This window comes from Teleopsis dalmanni, chromosome 2, assembly GCF_002237135.1.
Source record: "Teleopsis dalmanni isolate 2A chromosome 2, ASM223713v2, whole genome shotgun sequence".
Taxonomy (NCBI): Eukaryota; Metazoa; Arthropoda; class Insecta; order Diptera; family Diopsidae; genus Teleopsis; species Teleopsis dalmanni.
Window position 1 is genome coordinate 213,754,953 of NC_051847.1, and position 21,531 is coordinate 213,776,483.

General features: G+C 24.3%; 1 protein-coding gene across 19 annotated transcripts in view; it reads left to right on the top strand.

Moving 5' to 3' along the window:
* The first annotated feature begins 457 nt into the window (after positions 1–457).
* The window catches only part of LOC119683759 (titin), a 109,006-nt gene continuing 87,932 nt past the window's right edge, over positions 458–21,531 (top strand). For 18 of the 19 annotated variants that reach the window (XM_038097600.1, XM_038097603.1, XM_038097618.1 and 15 more), the window contains exon 1: positions 459–1,091. The gene's annotated coding sequence lies outside the window, so the exon portion shown is untranslated. Of the gene's footprint in view, positions 1,092–21,531 lie in introns of all 19 variants that reach the window. The other variant, XM_038097619.1, reaches the window with a different exon arrangement.

Below are 21,531 nucleotides of genomic sequence, written 5' to 3' on the forward strand. Positions count from 1 at the left end.
TTACGCTCTACAACTGCTAGCTGCCGGCGTAACAGCATACGAGAATTTACTACGTTTATGTTCTTTGATTGTGTTTTATATTTGCTTTTGCTTACTTTGATTTTGGTTTTTTGCCTTTTTTCTTTGTTTTTTCTTTTTCTTTTTTAAAAGCATTTGTTGTGAATTTGTGTTTTAAGTTCTCTCGTTTGTTTGATTTGGTTCGATGTTGCTTTGGCTTTTGCTGTTGTTGCTAGTTGCTCGTTGCCGGTTGATATTGGTTTGGTATTGCGTTTGCTGTTGCTGCAGCTATTGTTTGAATTGTTGCTGCTGCTGCTGTTGTTGTTGATGCTAAGTATTTTTTTTGTGTAGTGTCCGCGCCGTTAACGTAGTCGCCGACGTTATTGTTGTTGTCTGTCTCGTCCGTTGCTTTTCTCCAAATCACCGCCGCTCTACGGAGGCTATAAAAACAAGCGTTGAGAAGTTATTACTCCGAGTCTCTTTGAATTAAATGAAGCGGTTGTATCTGCTGCCAACAACCAAAGTTGGTCGTCGTAACATCTTCTTGCAATATTACTTCTAATCATTTCAGTTAATTTAAAATTTGTTTAATTAAAATAAATTTTGTGAAATTAATTTTATTGCCAATACAGACCAATACGGATCATTTTGCGCAGCCACAAAGCATTAGGCAAGCAAGCGCCCAAAAGAAACAATTTTTTTGAAAAGTATTTTTTTAATAAAATAAGAATATTTCAAAAATTATTTTGCTATTATTAAAATAACGATATATTAAAACATTGTCAATAAAAAAGTGAGTTTAACTAAAAAATAAAATCAAGCTAATGAACACAGTGTGGCTTAAAGGATAGTCGCAAGGACTGCAGTGAAATCAAAAGTTGAATTATCGAATCGAGATTTGCTGAGGCAACTTCAGCTTAGCAATTATTTCGATATTCGTTGAAAAGTGAAGAAAGTGCAAAGTTCTTAACTAAAATAAACTGAACAGCAAAAAGGATATTTGCGATTCTGAAAAGTGAACTTTTCTTTATTAAAGTTTGGCAATTGTGACAAAACGACTTTAGAAATTTTTTCGACATTTTTAATTAAAAAAGGTGAGTTTCATTTCATAATTGAGAAAAATTTTTAAATAAAAAGGATAACTGCATTATGTGTTATGCGTAGAAGTATTGATTTCTAAGTATAAAATTATAAAAAGTAATTATTTTTAATCAAATATATGTGAAGTGGTATTTATTGAGAAATCTGTTTAATATTTTATAATAAAATTTGTGAGTTTTGAAAATTTTGGGTATATCAGATCCAAACTTTATTACACTATAATATAGTGCTAATATAAAAATTCCAAAAATGGCAGTACAAATTTCCAATAAAAATTTGCAAATATATTTAAAATTATAATTTTAAATAATATTTGATTTTTGTTTAACTTATATCCATTTAAGAAATATATAATACTCATATAAAATATAATATAATATCTACTCAAATCAATTTAAATTTATTTACTAAATATATAATACCCATATAAAATATATTATAATATAATAATGTTATAATATAATAATAAAAATAATAAAACGAATTATTTTATGTAGAATTTTTTTTGCAATATTTTAAATAAATATATATTTTAAAATCCATTATTTTATAAATTAGATTTTTTAATATTAAAAGTACAAATATCGCAGAATAATTAGCAGTAAGTACGTTAATAAATTTATTGCAAAAGATATTTGATAATGGATTTTATATTTAACAAAATTGTGTTAGAATTTGTACTGCAAAATACTAATATAATTTTATTAAAACAGAAAATCTATTATCAAAATTTTTTTTCTTAAATTATATTAATAATTTATTTGCTGAATTATTTGTTGAATTGTTTTACTTATACTTTTAATTTTATTAATCTAATTAATATAAAAATTGATCCCATATTAAACAATAAAATTAAAATTCCGAATTTAAAGGAAAAACAGTTTTCAAAAAAAAAATTATTTAATTAATATTAAGTATTAATTAATTAATTTTGATTAATTTTATTATTACCATTTTAAATATTTTTTCTTCTTTATATATTTTTTAATTTATTACTTCATATAAGTATTTGCAGGAAACATATCTAAAAAGGGTATTATCTTAACATAATACATAAAGTTGTATAATAGTATATAAATTAAAAGTTAAAAAAAAATTACTAATAAATAATATTTATATTTAGTATTAAATTACATTTTAGTTATTCAAACATTTTTTAATTATATAACATTTTTATAACTTACAACTTTTTTTTGAATTTTATTTGTATTGAATTGTAATTAATTATGCAACAAAATAAAATTAAATTAAATTATTATTAATAATTTAAATTATATTATTAATAAATTTTTTTATTATTTACTAAGAACGTTACTTTTATTAAATAGATTTTAAATTCTTATTCATTAATTTGTGTTCAAAAAGATCAACTATATATAATATTGTGCCTATGTTTTTGCATCAAACTAATATAAATGTTTAGTAAAATTTTGCAATAATTTTTTAAACTCTCAAGCTGCGTTCTGTATTTTGTGGCCATTTCTTTGGCAATAGAACTTCAGATTATGTAGAATTTGGTCTTCCTTTTATTGCTGTGCTGATTACTTTTAGGTTTGATGTTTATAGAGCCTGGTCACTTTATTTGGTCATTTTAATTAATTGTCATTCGTGATGCAATTTTTTGAATATTCAAATCTTTTCATAATTATTTTTCCATAATATTCCTTTTAAAACACTAAAAAATAATTAAATCAATCTATTAGTAACTGTTCTACCAATGAACATATCATTTGCTTATACGTGAAATTTATACAATATATATAAAAATTTATGTGACTGATATATTGAAATATATACTATATGCAATATGTACATGCAATATGTACATGCAATATTACATAAAATAAATTAAGAATAAAATAATAAAATATGTAAGATAATTTTAATTTTTTCTATTACCAAAAAACAAAAACAAAATTATATGTAGGATGATTACAAAAAATTTTTATTAAAAATGTACTTAAAAATTTTTAATTAACTATTCCAAAATTAATGAAATTCTAGAGAAATTTAGAAACTTCATTTAATCACTTTTAATTTTATTAACTTGTGGAAAGAATAATAATTGAAAATAAATAAACCACGACTATAAATAAATATAAAAAAATATTTCAACAAATTTAATTACAAATAGGTGTTGATTTACAGGTAATTAATTATTTAATTAATATAATAATAAATTGAAATTACTCACGATTTCATTATTGTTAGTTTTATTTTATTTTTTTTATTATTCTTAACATTTTATATATGTAATCTCATTGATGCATTTTCAAATATATGAATACTTTTCCTAATACCATTTTTTAATTAGTTTAATATAACAATATTTTAAATACATTTAAAATATATTTATATTAAATTATGTTTACATTAAAATCAAACTAATATTAAACTGAATGAAATTATAAAAAATAAAATGCGTGCTTACAGAAAATCCCAACAACTTCAGTTAATCTAAATACGTTGACGCATTTGTTTTTACGCTAGTCGAGCAATTCATTCATAAAACTTGGAAATATATAAAAACATTCTCCATTTTATAAAAACGTATAAAATATTTTGCATAAAAGTACCTTTTCCTTAACAAATTCATTCATATTTTTGCACTTGAAGTCATTCAAAGCAATTCACAACAACAACAACAACTGCAAGAGTAGCAACAGCAGTTGAGCTGAATGCCAACAACAACAAACTAGATTAATTCATTCGTCTGAACTGACGTAAAGAAAAAATGTTGAATAATTGCGGTTAGTGTCTGAAAGAAAGTTCTAATGAAAATATTACACATTTAAAATAAATTCTCCACAATTTAAGCTTAAATGTGACACTGAAATGGAGACTGAATATGCTAAAAAAAAATTACAAAATTTTATTTTATATAAAATTTGTTTTTCCACAAATTCTTTGCGGAGCTACTCATAAGATCATTCACAATAAAAAACTGTCGGCCGCTGAAAAATAGTAGTGTATGTAGCATACAGGCTGAATATGACAACTGCTTTCAACGGCAGGACAATAGAAAGACATTTGAATAGGTAGCACTGGCTTATGCTGTTGTCGCTCCCGTGTGAGCTAGTCACTTACATGTAAATATTAAATTCTAAATTTTATTTTGCTTAACACAGAACTACACAGAAAAAAAGATAACTATCACAAAACAAATATGCTGTTACTTATTGTTATGAAAATTGCAAAGAGTAAAATAGTAAATAGCAATTATTTTTCTTGTTATGTCGCCATAAACATAAAATAAACCCCTTTGCCTATAAGTTTTAATATTTGCTCACTCACTGCCAACACTACTTTTATAAAAAATTGGTGTAAAAAAAAAAGAGCGAGTATATTCAGAGTGTAGCGCGCGTTGAGTACGTTCAGTCAGTGCCATGACAATCCTTTGCGTATCGCAATGTGGTCGGTTGAAAATCTAAAGTTCAGGGTCTTCTAAAATTTTTTTTATTTGAATGCTGCAGTTGTGTGCCTTTTATTCAGCGCTGCGCAAAGATGCTTCTTGTAATTTTTCATTTTGAGCTGTTTCGAGTGTGACTTGCCTGCCTGCCTGCCTCCTGGATGCTTATTTTACTTTGATTACAAATGTGCAAGTGCACATTAAAAAAATAAATGCAAAATAAAATAAAGCGCAAAAAACAAAAATAATAATGAATAAAATAATGTTTAAAAAAAATGTAGGAAAAGGGTTTGAGTTAATTAGAATTTATGCGTTAAGGTTAAAAGACACTCAGTTATTAGCATGAAGGACTAACGCAGTGCAGCGTAAGAAAAAATCTTATTGAAACTTATTAAAGTGCAATTTACGTACGAAATAGGCAGGTAATATGCATGAAATATTTTCAATTATGCACACGTGAAAATTTTTGCTTTACACACGTTACTTATGCATGTCGTGCAACCAATCCATGTCTTTAATATAGAAAGAACTAACTATGTATGTGGTCTACCACAACAAGTTTGTGGCATAAATCAAAAACTAATTATACTACAGAAATTGTACGATTAGTGCTCATAGTATAATGTATACTAAAATAAAAGGAAGAATAATGTCTAAGCAATTTTTTGCTGAAATTAATTAATATTAAAATACTGCATTTTGTAATTAAATTTATATAGTAGGTAGGAAGAACTGATTTTGCTATGAACTTCTCCACTTTAGATATATGGTTAAGATTAAGAATCATTAAAATGAGCAACGAAGGAGAAGCTCCTCATGATTGCCAACAGCTTGACTATTTTTCTAATAAGTAAATAATTTAATTTTCTTTCTAATGCTGAAGTATGTGTAATTAAAATTTTTTATGCAATTTAAATGTTTGTAAAAAAAATTATAAACAAATATTCTAAGCAATTGAATGTGTTTAAGTCCTACAAGTATTAAATATACTTTCTACTAATATATAAGCACAACAAACTACACATTTTTTCACATATTAAATAAAAATTATTCTTTTTTATGATGATTAAAGAACATTTCAGCAATTTCCAATTTGGTGTTTAGCGTTGCAACTACTCGCAAATTTATGGAGCTATTAAACATGGAAAAGTTGATTTGTTCACACATATCTGACAGCAGCCGAAACTGCTTTGTACTAGAAATTAAAAATAAATTAGTGTTAAGAATTTATTTATTTAACTTACTCATATTGCAAATATGCTAGTATTCGAATACTTTCAATCTATTTCTTCATATTAAAATCATGTTATGTGGTTTTTGACAATAGATTTCTGCACATCCTTGATTTTTCTTATAATAAATTTTATTCTTCTATTTGAGAACACTTCAATAATTGTTTGCATAGATGTAATGGTCCCCCAGATTACTTAGATGTTTTGACTATACTCCAAAAAGGCACGCCATTTCAAATGGGAAGCCAGATAGAATAAAATTGAACTCTCTTGATATTCAGTTAAGATTTAAATGTTCTCATAGAACTTTCTGCTAACATTTGGTTTAGAAATGCTTACAGACGTTAATCAAACTAAATTGACCTGAAAATTTTCAAGAAGCTCTCTCTTAAGAGAGAGTAGTGATATATTTAAGTATGCTTTTATGGTACAGTAATTGAGTGGTTTCCCTTTCCTGCAAGATTTTAATACCATTCACAACCTTTTTAAATGTTCTATAAAACATGTTGGTTGGTTCACTTATTCCGACAATCCGTCAGTCTCTATTCTGTTAGTCATTAATTTAAATAACTACTTTTTAAAACGTTAAGTTGTGGATAAGATGCTGCATTACTTATGCTATCGAGTATTAAGATTTAGTTAGCACTACATTGATTTCCTTTTCTAAATTAAATTTAAATATTTAGTGCATAAAAAAAGTTAAAAAGTTGTAAACATTTTTCGAAAATTTTGCAGGAAAAAATTTTTTATGCACATTTAATTGAAATAAAATAAATGATAGTCACTAAAGTTCATAAAATTTATAGTGGCCATATATTTTTCTACTTGAAATCTGCACTATTTCAATAGTGTCACCCTCGCAGAGGACATAAAAATTCTGCAATACTTTTTCATATTTTATGACAATTTCATTATAGTGGTGTAAAAGCTTTTTAAAAACTTACAAAGCAAAAAGAACAACAGTGAAATAATAAATATTTCTGTTGAACAGTAAAAGTGTAAAGAATATTTTGTGGCATAAAACCAAGCAAAACACCAAAAGCGAAATAAAAAAAATCTAAAGATTTATATGTAGTTTTGAAAATGATAAACTTTTTCGGAAATTGTTTTTATCACAACTTTAGTTACAAACGCAAAATGGCTCGAGGCAACAACTTACACATATGTAAGAGCAAGCAAAAGTCATAGAAGTGCCAACGTAGACATACCATACCGCACAATATGTGGTGCTGTTGATATCTTTTTGCTGCCATTGCAGTAGCAACAAATAATGCAAAACTGAACTAAAAGCAATAACTAAAATTGGCAAAAAGGACTTTGCAATAAAAAGCTTTTTTCTTCATTGAAGTCTGCGTTGAAATCATATATTCCAGTGCCATATATAATAGAAAATATGACTAGTTTTTTGATATTTTTCGGTAGCACCAAACAGCAACTCACAATGCTGTAACTTTAAGCCAAGACCTCAGCAAATGCCATTGGCTCAAAAGCAGTTGTTATCAATGGGCAGCAACAGCAGATTTTTATGGTTACCAACACTGGTTGCGTAGCAGCAGGTGTTTCCATCGTGTATGAATGCAGCAGCTAAGCTAATACACTTTTTAACTTGACTCATTCATTCATAAAACAATAAAAGTTCAAAAACTAACATCGAAAAACTTAACTAAACAATAAGGTGTGTTTGCTGCCCCCAACAGGCTTCACCGATTATACAGTTATACAGTTAGGAACCTGCAGCACTAAAAATGTGATTTATATGCAAGCTGCCAAAACATTTCAATATTTTTTTTCTCCTATGCCATTTATATTTTTGTTTGCGCTTCCTAAGCACAAACCATAACGTCTAGATTTATTGATGAATAAAAACAAAACAATAATACAAAAATATAGAAGAACAAAAATTTTTTTAAAAAAAATGCTCAAATCTTTTTTACAAAAACAAAAAAAAAATACGAATGTTACAAAAAAGTCATACGTGTAATAGTAAAATAGTCGAATTTTTGTTTAAACATGTGTACAGTAGGAAAAAGTCTGGTATGTACTGTACGGACAGACCGCGTCCTTTTTGTACGCCGCATTATTTTTTTGTGCTTTTATTGTGAATGAAATAAATGCAGCTGTGACCGAGGAAGTCTAACAAAACACAGAATTTTTAATGGTTGCTAAAAAAATTTCATAAATAAAAAAAAAGTATAAAAGAAGAAATAAGAATTGTAAATAAAATGTCTACATGCAAATAAAAGAAATATTTATAGTTTTTAACATTAATAGCAATTTTAATTGAAACGTACATTTTTCTATTTATTTAGCTAATTTTTCGCACATAGCTACCAGTAACTTAACAGTTTTTTTTATTTTTATTTTTTTTTTGTTGTATTTGCGATCATGGAGATACTTGTATAGTAAATAAATGCATAAATTGAACTTGAAAAATATTAAACTTGTTACTCTGAACACTACGAATGTGGCAATAATAATAAATGTTATACTAAAAACTGTTTTGTAAGTGTATAATTACTTAACGCTACTTCTCTTCAAAAATATATTTAAGTAAAAAATATTTGTAAATAAATAAAATATGCATAAACATTTAAAATTAAGCATTGAAATTTATTACTATATGAAAATCAGTCAGTCTTGTTTTCATTTTCTCAATAATCGTGCTTAATATATTTATATACATTTCGATGATTATTATTATTAGCCATAACTAAAAAAATTTATAAATGTATGCATTACATATATGTAAATATATTTACATTCATTATTGTATAAAAATATGAATTTTTTTATTTAATATTATTTTTTATAATTTTTTATATTAAATTTTGTTGCAAAAAGTAAAGTCTGCGCTTGAATATTTATTCAACCGTGTTGTACTGCAATCGTAGGTAAGGGCTTCGTTGGCTATGTGCTGTTTGTGACTTACTTCTAGTATTATTACTTTTATTTTTGTTGACCTTTTTTAAATGGCCACAAACCATTGCAAAAATAAATATTAATGGTCACAAAAAAAAAAAACAACATTTGCAAATTTTTAAGGAAACTGTAAAGCATTTAAATGCTTTTTGTGCATACTGAAACCAGGCGTTTTAATATATATTACTGTAAAGTCAGTGAAGACTTACGTTTGCATACACAGCAAATTGAAATTTGAAGTGATATTTAATTTTTACATTTCTCTAAACTCTGGATATATCTGAATCCTCATTTTGATTCGAATTGAATGCAAATAAAAGAATATTTATAGTAAAATATATCTGAGTTCTGCTTTTGATTTTAAAATTATGGCATAGAAGTATGTGTTCAATGTATGAATTGTTATTATATGAATTCGAATTATATGATTGCCGCACTTCCGATAACTAGTCCGTTAACACTATTGTGAATTGATATGGTTAAAATGGCTGACACAATTAATTTATTATTTGAAAGAAAATAAGTGTTGTAAGTATTTTATATACATACAACAATTAATAAATATTATTATTGGAAATCTTTTTTTATTGCTACCATGTGCTAAATAACTTTTTGCTATAAATTAGGCTTAACTATAATAAAGTATCTAATTTTCTTTAATAATTTTTAAACTGTTAAAAGATTCATATAAAATTATTTATAATTGTTAAAATATTTAATTTTGTTTAATAATATTTGAATTGTTTAAAGATTCATATAAAATTTTTTATGGATATTAAAGGAAACAAACTGTTTACAAAAAATACATATGTTCGTTTAAATTTTCACCACTTTCACTATTTTGAAGAAATAAAATAATTCTATCAAAGGATAAATTATACTTTTCCAACTTTCTTATAAACTTTCTTCTCTACTAAAGGTAAAGAAATGTGTGCATTTTTTCTTGATTTCTTATCCAAAAAAAGGAGGAAATTTTTGTTGTTGAAGAATCTGTCTAGCCTTTGTCTATCCTATAGAACGCGCGTAAAGTTCACGCAACAGAAGTAACTCCTAAAGGGCGCCAACACTTTACACATACTACAAGCCAAAATATTTACAAGGTTTTAACTGAATAGTGTGAGGAGTATAAAAACGATTTACAAAAACACATCTAAATTTGCAAACCTAAATGCACATATGTACTTATAAACGTTTACAAATTTAGCAGACAGACAACAAAATACGAGCACAATACAATGCGTATAATTTTCCGTCTGTCTTTCTGTATGTTCATATGTAACATTATTTGTCTGTCTGCTTATATATGTTTTGTATATTCTATAAATACAATGGATTCACAAACATATATCAGAGGGAAAAAACTTAAAGTCATTGCAATTTATTATTTTATTCTTTGGTGCTTATTTTAAACTTTACAATACAAATTTTTAATGTAAAATAAATGTTTGCATTTTGGTATGATGTCAGTCACGCCTCTTAACCTTAAACAGTTCCTCTAAAAATGTCGCTTATCATTTTCGTTAAAAACTAAAATTAAGTTAAAATTTAAAGAAGCTAAAGTAACAGTTTAGTACTTTAATGGATTAAAGTACACTTTAACTGTTGTAAAATCAAATATTACAAAAAAAAACTTATATTAAGCTTACTAACATCAATATTGCACGAAAAATTGACGTAAATTCCATATAAAATTAATTTTCTACTAAATTTAGTTATTTTAAAAATATTTTTGTGTGGAATATTTTTTGTATAAATTGTAAACTGATTTTCCATAAAATTTTGACATTTAAGAAATTTGTTTATATATCCAGTTTCATGTCTATTTTTAGTGCGAAATGGATGTTAATACTAGGCTATAGATATTATTAAATATTTATAGTTATTTATTGAATTCCATGAAATTATTTATTTTAACTATAATAAATTATAGTTTATATTTTTTATTTAAATTCACCAATAAACCCGCTTAAAAATTGATAAATAAAATTATTCAATTTTAATAATATTGTATGATATTCTTTTCCTTATCCAAACTACTGTCTAAACTTCATTTATGTTTCTAATAAGATTTTCTTTTCCTTGTAATTTATTAATAAATATCAGCCAACAGGCACATTTAAGAAAAATTTTTTACCTTTCAAAAAATGTTAATCATCAGTTAATTCAATCTTTAAACATCATTCAACTTAATTTTCTTGTATTTTTTGAAAGTTTTTGTATAGGTAAACGAACTTTAAAATTATATGCAAAAACAGCAGCTCAATTAGCTAAAAATATACCAAAAAATCATAGCATAAAACTTTTGTTCAAAAAACCAAACGAAAAATATAAAACATTTTTAATGTAAATAATGAAATATGTATGAAGTTCTTAAGTTGTTAACATAATAGGATTATAAACGTAATCGAATTATGCTTTTGTTACTTGTAGTCTGTGCAGTCATTTTTGTTGTTGTGGTCTTTTCTTCTATTGAAGCTATAAGTTTCTCTTTTCTTTTATATATATTTTTTTAAGTTTACTCTGTTGTTCTCATTAATATTATTTTTGTTAATTAGTTATCTTAAAAGCAAAATGACTAAGTTCCTTTACATTTTATAGCATAAATTTTACCAAATTTACACAGCAAAATGTTTGTGTGGAGGATTTACGAATTAGGCTCCTTCGAAGCGAGCATGATTGGCTTAGTGTAAGTGTGTTAAAATTAAGCTTATGGTCTGCTTAATCTCAGTTCATTGTTCTTGTGCAATGTCAGGAAATAAATTTTCATTCACAATAGAAATTAATTGAGTGGCAATAAGAACTTTTGTTTGAGAACTAAATAAATAGCAATAGTTTTTTATTTGTTTTGACTTTATTTAAAAAATGTAGTTCCTTAAACAAATGCAATTATAGTTTTATATGTTCGAATTTAAATATTTAATAATTGGCAACATGTGGAAATATTTGTGCAATATTTTGTTGTTTTTCTAATTTAATTAATTTTTAGTAATTTGTTACAAATTTAAATATTTAAAAATACACAACAAATAAATTATTTTACGTAGGGACAAATATATGTATACATAATTACTCATATATTTATTATTTTATTTGCTACATATAACTACAAAATATAAAATTTTGTGATTAAATAGCTCGAATGTTGCATATATATATTAAATTTTATTAATTTAATTACAGGGTTTTATATACAATATTTGTGTATCAAAAGTATGTTTTTAATAACAATGTTATTTAAAAACAAGTGTCTAAAATATTAAATAAAATATTGTTGCATATAAAAAAAATATTTCTGAGTGGTGTGCTCTTATATACATATATAAAATAATTATGACATGTATAAGAACACATGTCTGGTTAAAATATTCTTTCTTTTATTCTGCATTAATATTATATAACTATTTAAAAATAATTTTTTAAGTTTTTTCTACCTTCAAAAGAATACATCCGGTGAAGCATTGTTTTCAACAGTGAATTCAATACTCCAAATCAAGTAGAAATGTTTGAAAAAAAATGTTTAATTGCTGTATATTGTTTCACAAATTTAGTGAATAGAATAATCATAATTTTTTTAAAAGAAGTTGCAAATAGTAATATAATTTAGACATAAAATTAATTTTCTACAAAGAAAAAAATTTAAATTTTAAAGCCAACATAAATCAAAGCTTTAAGAATTAGTTTTTATTATTACTTTTTTTTGTGTGATGGAAACAGCTAAAATTATTCAAGAAATTTTTCTTATATACTTAAGATCCTAAGTTTTTTTATACATTATAGGAAATGACATAATTCAGAAAGACTTTTTCATATTTTTTCTTAAAACAGTCTGCAGTATATAACAAAAAAAATTTAAAAAATCTATATTTTTTTACCATACTTATTGCAATAATTTGTATAAAAAAAATTAAAATTTTGCTTCTGGTCAGTTATGTTAAACTTTTTAATCTGAATTTTTACGCTTCAGTTTCTTTATAAATTTTCCACAAAAAAAAGAAAATAAAAATTTGAGTAAAAGAAAAAAAAACACTGCAAAAAACCACACCAGAACTTGTTTTAAATTATAATTATTATGTTGAAATTTATTTTTTTTTATTTTGTAAAATTTTGTGCTTAACTGTTTAAAATATTTAATTGGTTGTTTTAGCCTTTAAAGAAGTAAGAGAAGATGAAAATATTTATTTTTAAAATATGATGTTGATTCTTTTTTTCTTACTAATATTATTATAATTATTACTATTAACTCTTTTTATAGTATTTAATTTTTTTTCAACTTTTTTTCTGCCAACGGTCTTTCTTTACTGTTTTTTTGACTGCGTATTAAAGTTGTTACTAAAAATAAATTAATACGTATATACATATAAATCCTCTATTGCTTATATAGTATTTTGTTGACATTATGCCTATGCTTATTGTTTTCATAGACAAAAAAAAAAGAATTTAAATGATTCATAAGAATTTTTGCAAAACCAGTTATAATATTGTTCAGCTTAAAATTAACATAAATTTTTATATTTTACATAATTTTATTTTCATTAAATCATAAAGTCAGCTAAATATGCTGTTTATGTTTTTAAAAAAATTTTTCCCTTGTAAAATGATTTTCTAAATTAAGTTATGTCATCGGTTGTAGTTAGAAATACGCATTTAAAAAAGGTTTTATATACATTTTTTTAGGAAATTTTTAATGTATAAAATACGCAAATTAAAAATCTTTTTTTTTTTATAAATACAATAATTTTTTTCATTGAAAAAAATAAAAACAAAATCAAATTATACAGTTAAAATATTAATTATTTAGAGGCTGTTGTCTGCCTGCCACTGAAGTAAATAATTGAAAGCAATTTCTTGATGTTATCTAACACTAGTTAAAGAGTTCGAATTAAATCAAAAAGTTGGTTACAGTTTCTTTAGCTTTTGTATAACTGATTGTGCACGTTACTAACATTATTAATTAATTATTTAAAAAATTTGTTTCCATATATTCTAATTATTTTCTGTTCGGCGTAGAGACTTAAACCTAAAAGAAACCTATAACCGAATACCAATCCTAGTGTGGATCCATAATAATAATGAAAATTATTTAATAATTTTTAATTTCAACGCAATGTAAAAAAAAATATTTATATGTTTGTATTAATTCTTCTTCTTTATTTCTGTCGTTTAATACTGAAAGTTTTTGAATTTTACGCTTAGGCGCCAAAACAATATTTGAAGGTCAAGTACAGCACTTGAAACGCAAATTTTCAAGCATTTAATTTTTAAAACACAAAATCTGTTTGTTTTACAAATAGTTAGTATTTTGCTTTGATGAAAACCTCCAATGCCGTATTTGATTCTAAAATTGATATATTGATTCATGTAAAAACATTAACACTTATCACAGCCAGAAATGTGAAACGCCCGATGGTTAGAATAATGAACATGAAAATACAGGCAAAAAAATAATTTATGCAAATTTCATACCGCAAACTACTAAAAACGAATAAAAAAAAAATTCTCAAAATAAAATTATTTTAAATAAATATATAAAATGATTTTTAGAAAATTATATATATTGTGAAAACATAAATTTCATATAAGCGTTTAGAATATCGTAAATTTAATATTGACATTTAAGGTGTGTTCAGTTGAAGTAAAAATGAAAAATTTTTATTATTGTTTAGTGAATAATTAATTAAAAATTAGAATATTAATTATACATACTCAAGCATATCAAGCACGTGTCATTATTTTATGATGTTTACATTTAAAATTAATAATATTTATACATATACTATATAATACATTTTTATACAGTTTATTAATTCATCAAAAATTAATAAATTAATTTGTAAAAATGTATTAAATACAATGTAAAAATATTTAAAATAATTATTATTTAATTATTCACTTTTGTAATAGTCAATTTAATTAAACGAGTCTGATTAAACTAATAATCACATAAAGTAACATAAAAATCACTGAGATTATGTGTAAATGTAGATCAATATTGCAGTGACTCTAATATTCTATTAAAAACAACATATAAATTAAGAATTTATAAGATAAAATTTTATTTTAAATTAAAATGACATGAAGTACCTTAATAATAAAATTTCAAGCCGCAAATATGTTATAATATAAGTTTAAAGATTACTTATATTGATAAGTTAATTGAAACTAATGAATCAGTGTTAAAATATTAACTTCAATAATTTTTATATTTATGGAGTTTTTTCTTTTTTTTTATTATTAAAGCGATACATTGAACATAATTCCCACAATATTCAAATGTTTGGAGCCTGCAAGTTTTAAAAATATACCGTTTCATATTAGAAATATAATTCATTTAAAAAACTATACTTCCAAATTATTTTTTCATATACTATTAAATGAAGCTATAAACTATAAAATAGTAATCTTAATTTAAAGTTTTTTTTTTCAAATTTGAAAAATAAACATAATATTATTTTATTATATGTTTGAGCTGTTAGTAAAACTAATTTATATATTTTTTAAATTAATACAACAAATTTTAGGTTATATAATTAATCAAAATAATCTCTTAAAAATTTTGTTCAAACATAAAATTTTTTTAATATTGGTTTGCCGGGATTTGGGGTGGCTATTTTCTAAGGAAAAATCGCTACTGTCATTATAAAAATCAGCTTAGATGGCTACCATTATTTGATTATGTCATTATTATTATTTTATGTATTTTTTTATTATACAAAATTTTAGTAGAAATTATAAGCTTCTATTTTTTGTCTACATTAATTATTAGGCTTTGCTAAGTCATAAACTTAAACTTAATGATGAAGCAAAAAATTTTATTTTAATAAAGCCTGATGCTCAACAGATTTTTATTTATTTAATTTAAAATTCTTATTTTTTATTTCTTTTGATAAACTTAAATAGATTTATGTTGTAATGAAATTTATAAAGTTTCATAAACAAATATTTTTTATATATAAAAAATATGTATTAGAATTGAAAATAGAAACATAAATATATGTAATTTTCTTTGCTTAATTTTTAACTTGAAGAGAATCTAACTTATTTGCAAACTAAAATTTTTTTAATAATTTAAAAGAAAATTACGCTAACATTAAAAAAAAAATAGCTGGAAACTTACTTAAATCTCATGCAATCTGCTTTAAAGTATATAATTTTAGTCATAAAACTACTTTAATCCGCTTACTGCAATTTAATACAGCTGCAATTTAAGTGCTTTATTTACTTAGTCCATTCCTTTCAAGATAAATACTCTAAAAATGCACTAATAAAATGATAAAAACATTATATTAAATGAATAGTGAGTAAATGCATTTTCAAATAAATATTAATGCATTTTATCATTTCATTTGATACACTCAATTTTTATAATATTTTACGAGAGCTGCGGGGCACAGCGTGAATTGTTGCAACGGCAGCAGGAAATAATAAAAAAGATTTTATTGGCTAGAACTGCAATGGTCAGAACAAGGCAAGTGCTGCTTCTTCAGCGTTATGCCAAAAGCATTTATAAGATATTTTGATATCAACTTCAGATAGTGATTTCGACATCAGAACATGCCACATTACTTACCTAATAAGGCTGCACCTCACTTTGTGCACAGCGGCAATGAACATTTGGCATGAGGATGTGCGGCTTTACATATTCTAATCGCGATTTTCTAAAGAATCTTAAAAAAATATAAATAAATGATAAATTAAGTGCAAAAATAAGGATGTTATTAAATTTAATTTTTTATATCATATATTATCATATATTTTAAATTAGTCCGCTTGTATTAAAAAGATATCATTAGTTTATGATTTGCCAGTGAATTAGAATTCTTATTTACTTTAATTGCAGTATATTAAACATATATAATATAAACTTTTCAGATATAATACAAGGGCTTTTTGCATATAGAACATTTGGGTATATTAATACATTTATATTGTATTGATATATATTGGTTGACATGTGATTGCCATTAGCAATGGAATTTTCAATAACTATTATATTAAATTGTAATATATTTGATTAAATATATTCATGGAAAGTGCAATATGTTTAATAAAAAGTGCTTATAATATATTTATTAACAAGCTTTCATACTTTTGATTACTTCCCAAAAACTATCCTGATATAAGTTGAGAGGTGAATTGTACTTAGGTTAATATTATGAAGCAAACAATATTTTATACTCTTAAAAAGTTAATATAAATAAATAAACAAGTCCATTGAGTTTTTTTAAAACAAATATATTTTTTATTATGATATAATATAATATAAAAAACTTATTAACAACACCTTAGCACTTGCATAATTTGTTTTAAAATTTTAATGAATTTTAATAAATTTTAATAACGAGTTCACTAATAAATAATTATGATTTTAAATAATAATGGAAACTACCATAGAGCGCTGAAATATAAAACGATCCTTAACAGATCTGTTGTGAATTTAAAGAGTTTGCTATTGCTTTCATGTATAGATATGTATATTTAAGTTTATTTATTTTTACTTATCTGAAAGTAAATTATTCATTTATTAAATTCTGTTGGCCTTATTTTATATATTTTTTTTTATCAAATCTTTTACGATTCTCATTCAAATTCAATTGTTAATTATTCTCGCATTTTATTGCGACCATAACTAATTTTTTTTTAATATATTTATTTTCTTCCCGAACAATCGATAATCTATAACATAAGAATCAGCACACAATAAAGAACAATTTTCACTTATGTCGAAAGTAAAGCAATTTCTCCAACCTAAAACCAATAAACCTGCGTACTCATTCTAGTTACTTTTTTATTGCTCGTAATTGTCTAGAAATTCTTTACTCGTTCAGTTTTTATTGTACTGCATTTAAGCAACAATAAAACCCAATTTTGCACAAATAAAAGTACAAAAAAATTAAAGAACAAATTCTATATTTAAAAGCATTAAAAAAGCGATCGGCAAAGATAATGAAGTTCTACTTGATCACATTACGTTTTCGCTTTATTTCTGTTACTTTCGCGGCTTTGTGCTTGCAGCAAAAGCGCTAAGCCTCAAAGTCAAAGTGTTGCAAAACGAAAAAAAAAAATTAAATAGAATCGTAAAGTCTTTTGTACTCATGAAAGTGTCAACATTTTAAAAGAAAGAAAAAGTTAACATATGTTTTGCTTTTTCTACTACCAAAAACAACAACAACAACCACAACAACAACAGCAGCAACAAACGAGCAAATGATATTGACAGCTGCAAGAACTGCAACACCGAGAGTAACTAACAACGAGTGCAGTATGAAGAGTAGATGCAAGAAGAGCAGCAAGAAATGTGACATATTATTATGTGATTTATGTGACAAATGCCAAGTTATCAACTGCAAAACGACGCTGTAGTGCTGTAATGCTTTAATAGGGCTTAGAATTATTCTACCAGCAGTTTAGAAGATCTATGGCGGCTTTGTCAAAGGCAACACATAGACCGCTGTTGTTGTTTTAGTTGTTGTTGCAGTTGTCTTGTTGTCGTAGTTGAGCGCTGCCACTTGCTGTTTAAAGTGAAGAAATGACTGCAAGCGCCATTGGTGACACGTCAATAGTGCACAGAGATTTATTCTTGTGAATAATTTGTACATGCAATTTAGCTGCTGGGCTTTTAGCTTGAGTTGGCATAAGTTCTTTGAAAGTGTGTTGGTGTAGATTACCTTTTTTATGAATCTTTACTAGTTAAACGTTTTCACTATATATAATCACTAGGTTTTTAGTCTTTACAGTACTGCTGACACAGTGGACTATTTTGGATTGGATTTATGATTTGCTTTTTAAATGAAGATTATTATTTGAAGTGAATTTTGAATTTATTATTAAAGATATTTGATAAATAAAAAATACTTATTAAAACCATAACACTTATTTTAAAAATATTTTAATAATCACATTCGAAAACATCCCTGCGTTTTAATTATAACACAGTAGAGTTTGGGTATAATTAACTTATTATTACAAAGCTTGTTCACAGTATTCAGGTTGTTCACTATATCAAGCTTGACATGTTTTGTTCCAAATACATATTTGTGTCTGGAAATGTAAGAGATCATAATAAATTTGAAGGAAAATATAAATATGTATGCTTATTGAAAGAATACGCAAATAGTTGTCAATATAAAATAGTTGTAAAAAAAAATGTTCACTATATCAAGGTATATAGGCATATATGTATGTAGAAATTTTGGTATTCACTATATCGAGACGTTCACTATATAGAAGTATTCATTATATTCAGACACACCTGTATATGTAAATCAAAACTTTAATCAGAATTTATATCAGAGTAGATACTATTAGGTATTATAAATGATTTTGCTTAAACTATTAGTTTAAATGTGTATTGGTGTTACCTTACTTTTTGAAAGTTTTATAAATTAAATTTTGCTACCCTTATAAGTATTTATTTTCAAACTTAAAAACATTGATAAAACGACAGTCTAATTGAAAGCACTAGTCGAATTATTAATGCCATACTTCAATTAAAGACACATCAGTTGGCATATAAACCAATTTTAAAAAGGTGTCAAAAAGCAACTTAAGACATGCTTCAAAACTATGTTTGCACATAAATTTAATATAAATATCAAGACAAGTAAAAAATAAATTGCCAATTATATTATTTACACAAAACATTAAATAAAACGGTCAAGGAAAATATTTTTATGTAGTAAACTATATATAGTTTTAAAAATGTTTTAAGATAAACATATTTTATGTTATGTAAATAAACAAAAATTTTTGTGAATAAAACTTTTTACTATTAAAAAAAAATTATTTATATACGTATATAAAAAAGTTTATTAAAAAATCACTCAAAAAGCAAATAAAGCCGTTACTAAAATTACTCATAATTTTTTTTTGCAGTGTAAGTCTATGCAAATTTATTAACTAAACCAACACTTAACTAAACCTACGCTAGCTAACGAGGCTTAAACGATTCGTATTAAATACCAAATATATATTTGGTACATATGCGTATTTATGTATATTATATATACTAGTCTTAATGCATTTTAGGTAAAAAGATTTTGTCATTGTCATGGCAGCGGATTTTAAATTAATTGTTAAAATTGATTTTGTGGGAAAATATTTTTTTTTGCCAAAAGCTTAAGTGGATTACTCAGTTGAATGACTGTGTATATTATATATAAAAGTAGAATGAATGTAAAAGTTTTTTAAAAATTTTTTATACAACTTTTTTACTTTAACTGAATATATATTATATGTTATTTGTATTAACAACTTTTGACATTTTAATATAGAAAAAAATTTTTTTTTACCATATGACATATCTAATTAATTTATTACAATATTCTATCTGAGTCGCGGTGTATACTATTCCGTAATTAGTCTCAAATAATTAATTAAGCAATTAAGGAATTGACACCAAAATTTAAGCAAAAAATTAAACAACTTCATTTTGTAATTAACTGATATTGACATTAAATTGCAATAATAATTAATTTGTTTGTAAAATAATACCGTTAAAAAATTAATTGAAAGTCATTTAAATTTTATAATTTTGTATTAGTTTTTTTTTTAAATATATTATATAGTTTTTTTTTATTTTTTATTTATATCCATATAAATATTATATTTTATATCCATATGATCCATATATGTATATATAAAAACATTTTATTTTTATTTATATTTAGACGTTCATTTTTATTTCTATACATTGGTCTATAATTAATTTTTTTTATTAAAATTATCGTATTTATCGTATTTAATAAAAAAAATAACATATAAAAAATTAGAATTTCGCATTTACATGGAAACTTAAGAACTTAATTTTTATTTTGTTTGATTATTTAAAACATATACATATATGTATATATATCGGTTATATTGTAGATAGTAGTTTTAAAATTCTCATTGACTTTAATATTATATTTCCATATATTTAATGATGTGACTGTTTAAAAGAATGTAGTGTTTTTAATATTAATTGTTGGACTTTCAGTTGTTCGATTACTTCCAAAAATTATCGTGATAATATTATCTGAAAAATCCATCCCCAATGAATGTATTTGTTAAAAACAATCGAGAAAGTTTATTTTGACTTAATAAATATAATTTAGATAAAATTAATAAGTATATTGAACAAACTTTTACAAAACATGTTAATTTGCAAAACTAGAACTTAAGATACTTGAAATAAATTAGTAAAAATCAATTTAAATGTATTTATAATTTCTAAGAATTATTGGAAATTTCGCATTCACACGAATTTATAAAAACTAAATTTTTATATTGTTTTCGGTTGTAAAACGCACACCTCCACAGAAAACCGTACTTACCAAAACACTTATGCTTACCAACAAACAAGCCTTCTACCTTTTGTTTATTGTTAGAAACAGAAGTTTTTTTTAAATATTTTTAGTTTCTTCAATCCACAAAAAATGAGGCAACAAAATGAGGTGGAATCGAAATCAGTTCAATTAAACACGCCGACTCATTTATGCGCTGCAGTCAACTGCTCCATTCTTTGTACTCGAACTTCTCAGATACAAGCTACGATATGAGACCTATTCAAATTATAGTGCGTACGTGGTCGAGGTACAATTTCTGTTTTCGAAAACTGACCTAAATTTGTTTGTTTTGTCTTAGTTTGACATTCAATGTTTCTGGTTTATTGTTAATATATATAAAATATTTTTTTTTTTTTTGCTAAAAGTTTCAAAAATTGTAAATTTCAGAATGAACTCTTAACACTGTTGAATGAACTTTTCGATTGTTGTTTGCTTTGAGTGTGTGGATACTTGTCATTTGATTTAATAAATATGCCATTAAGATTGATTATAGTAATTTAAAATAATTTAATTTGTTAAATATGAAGTATAGTAAATGAGGGTATTTAAT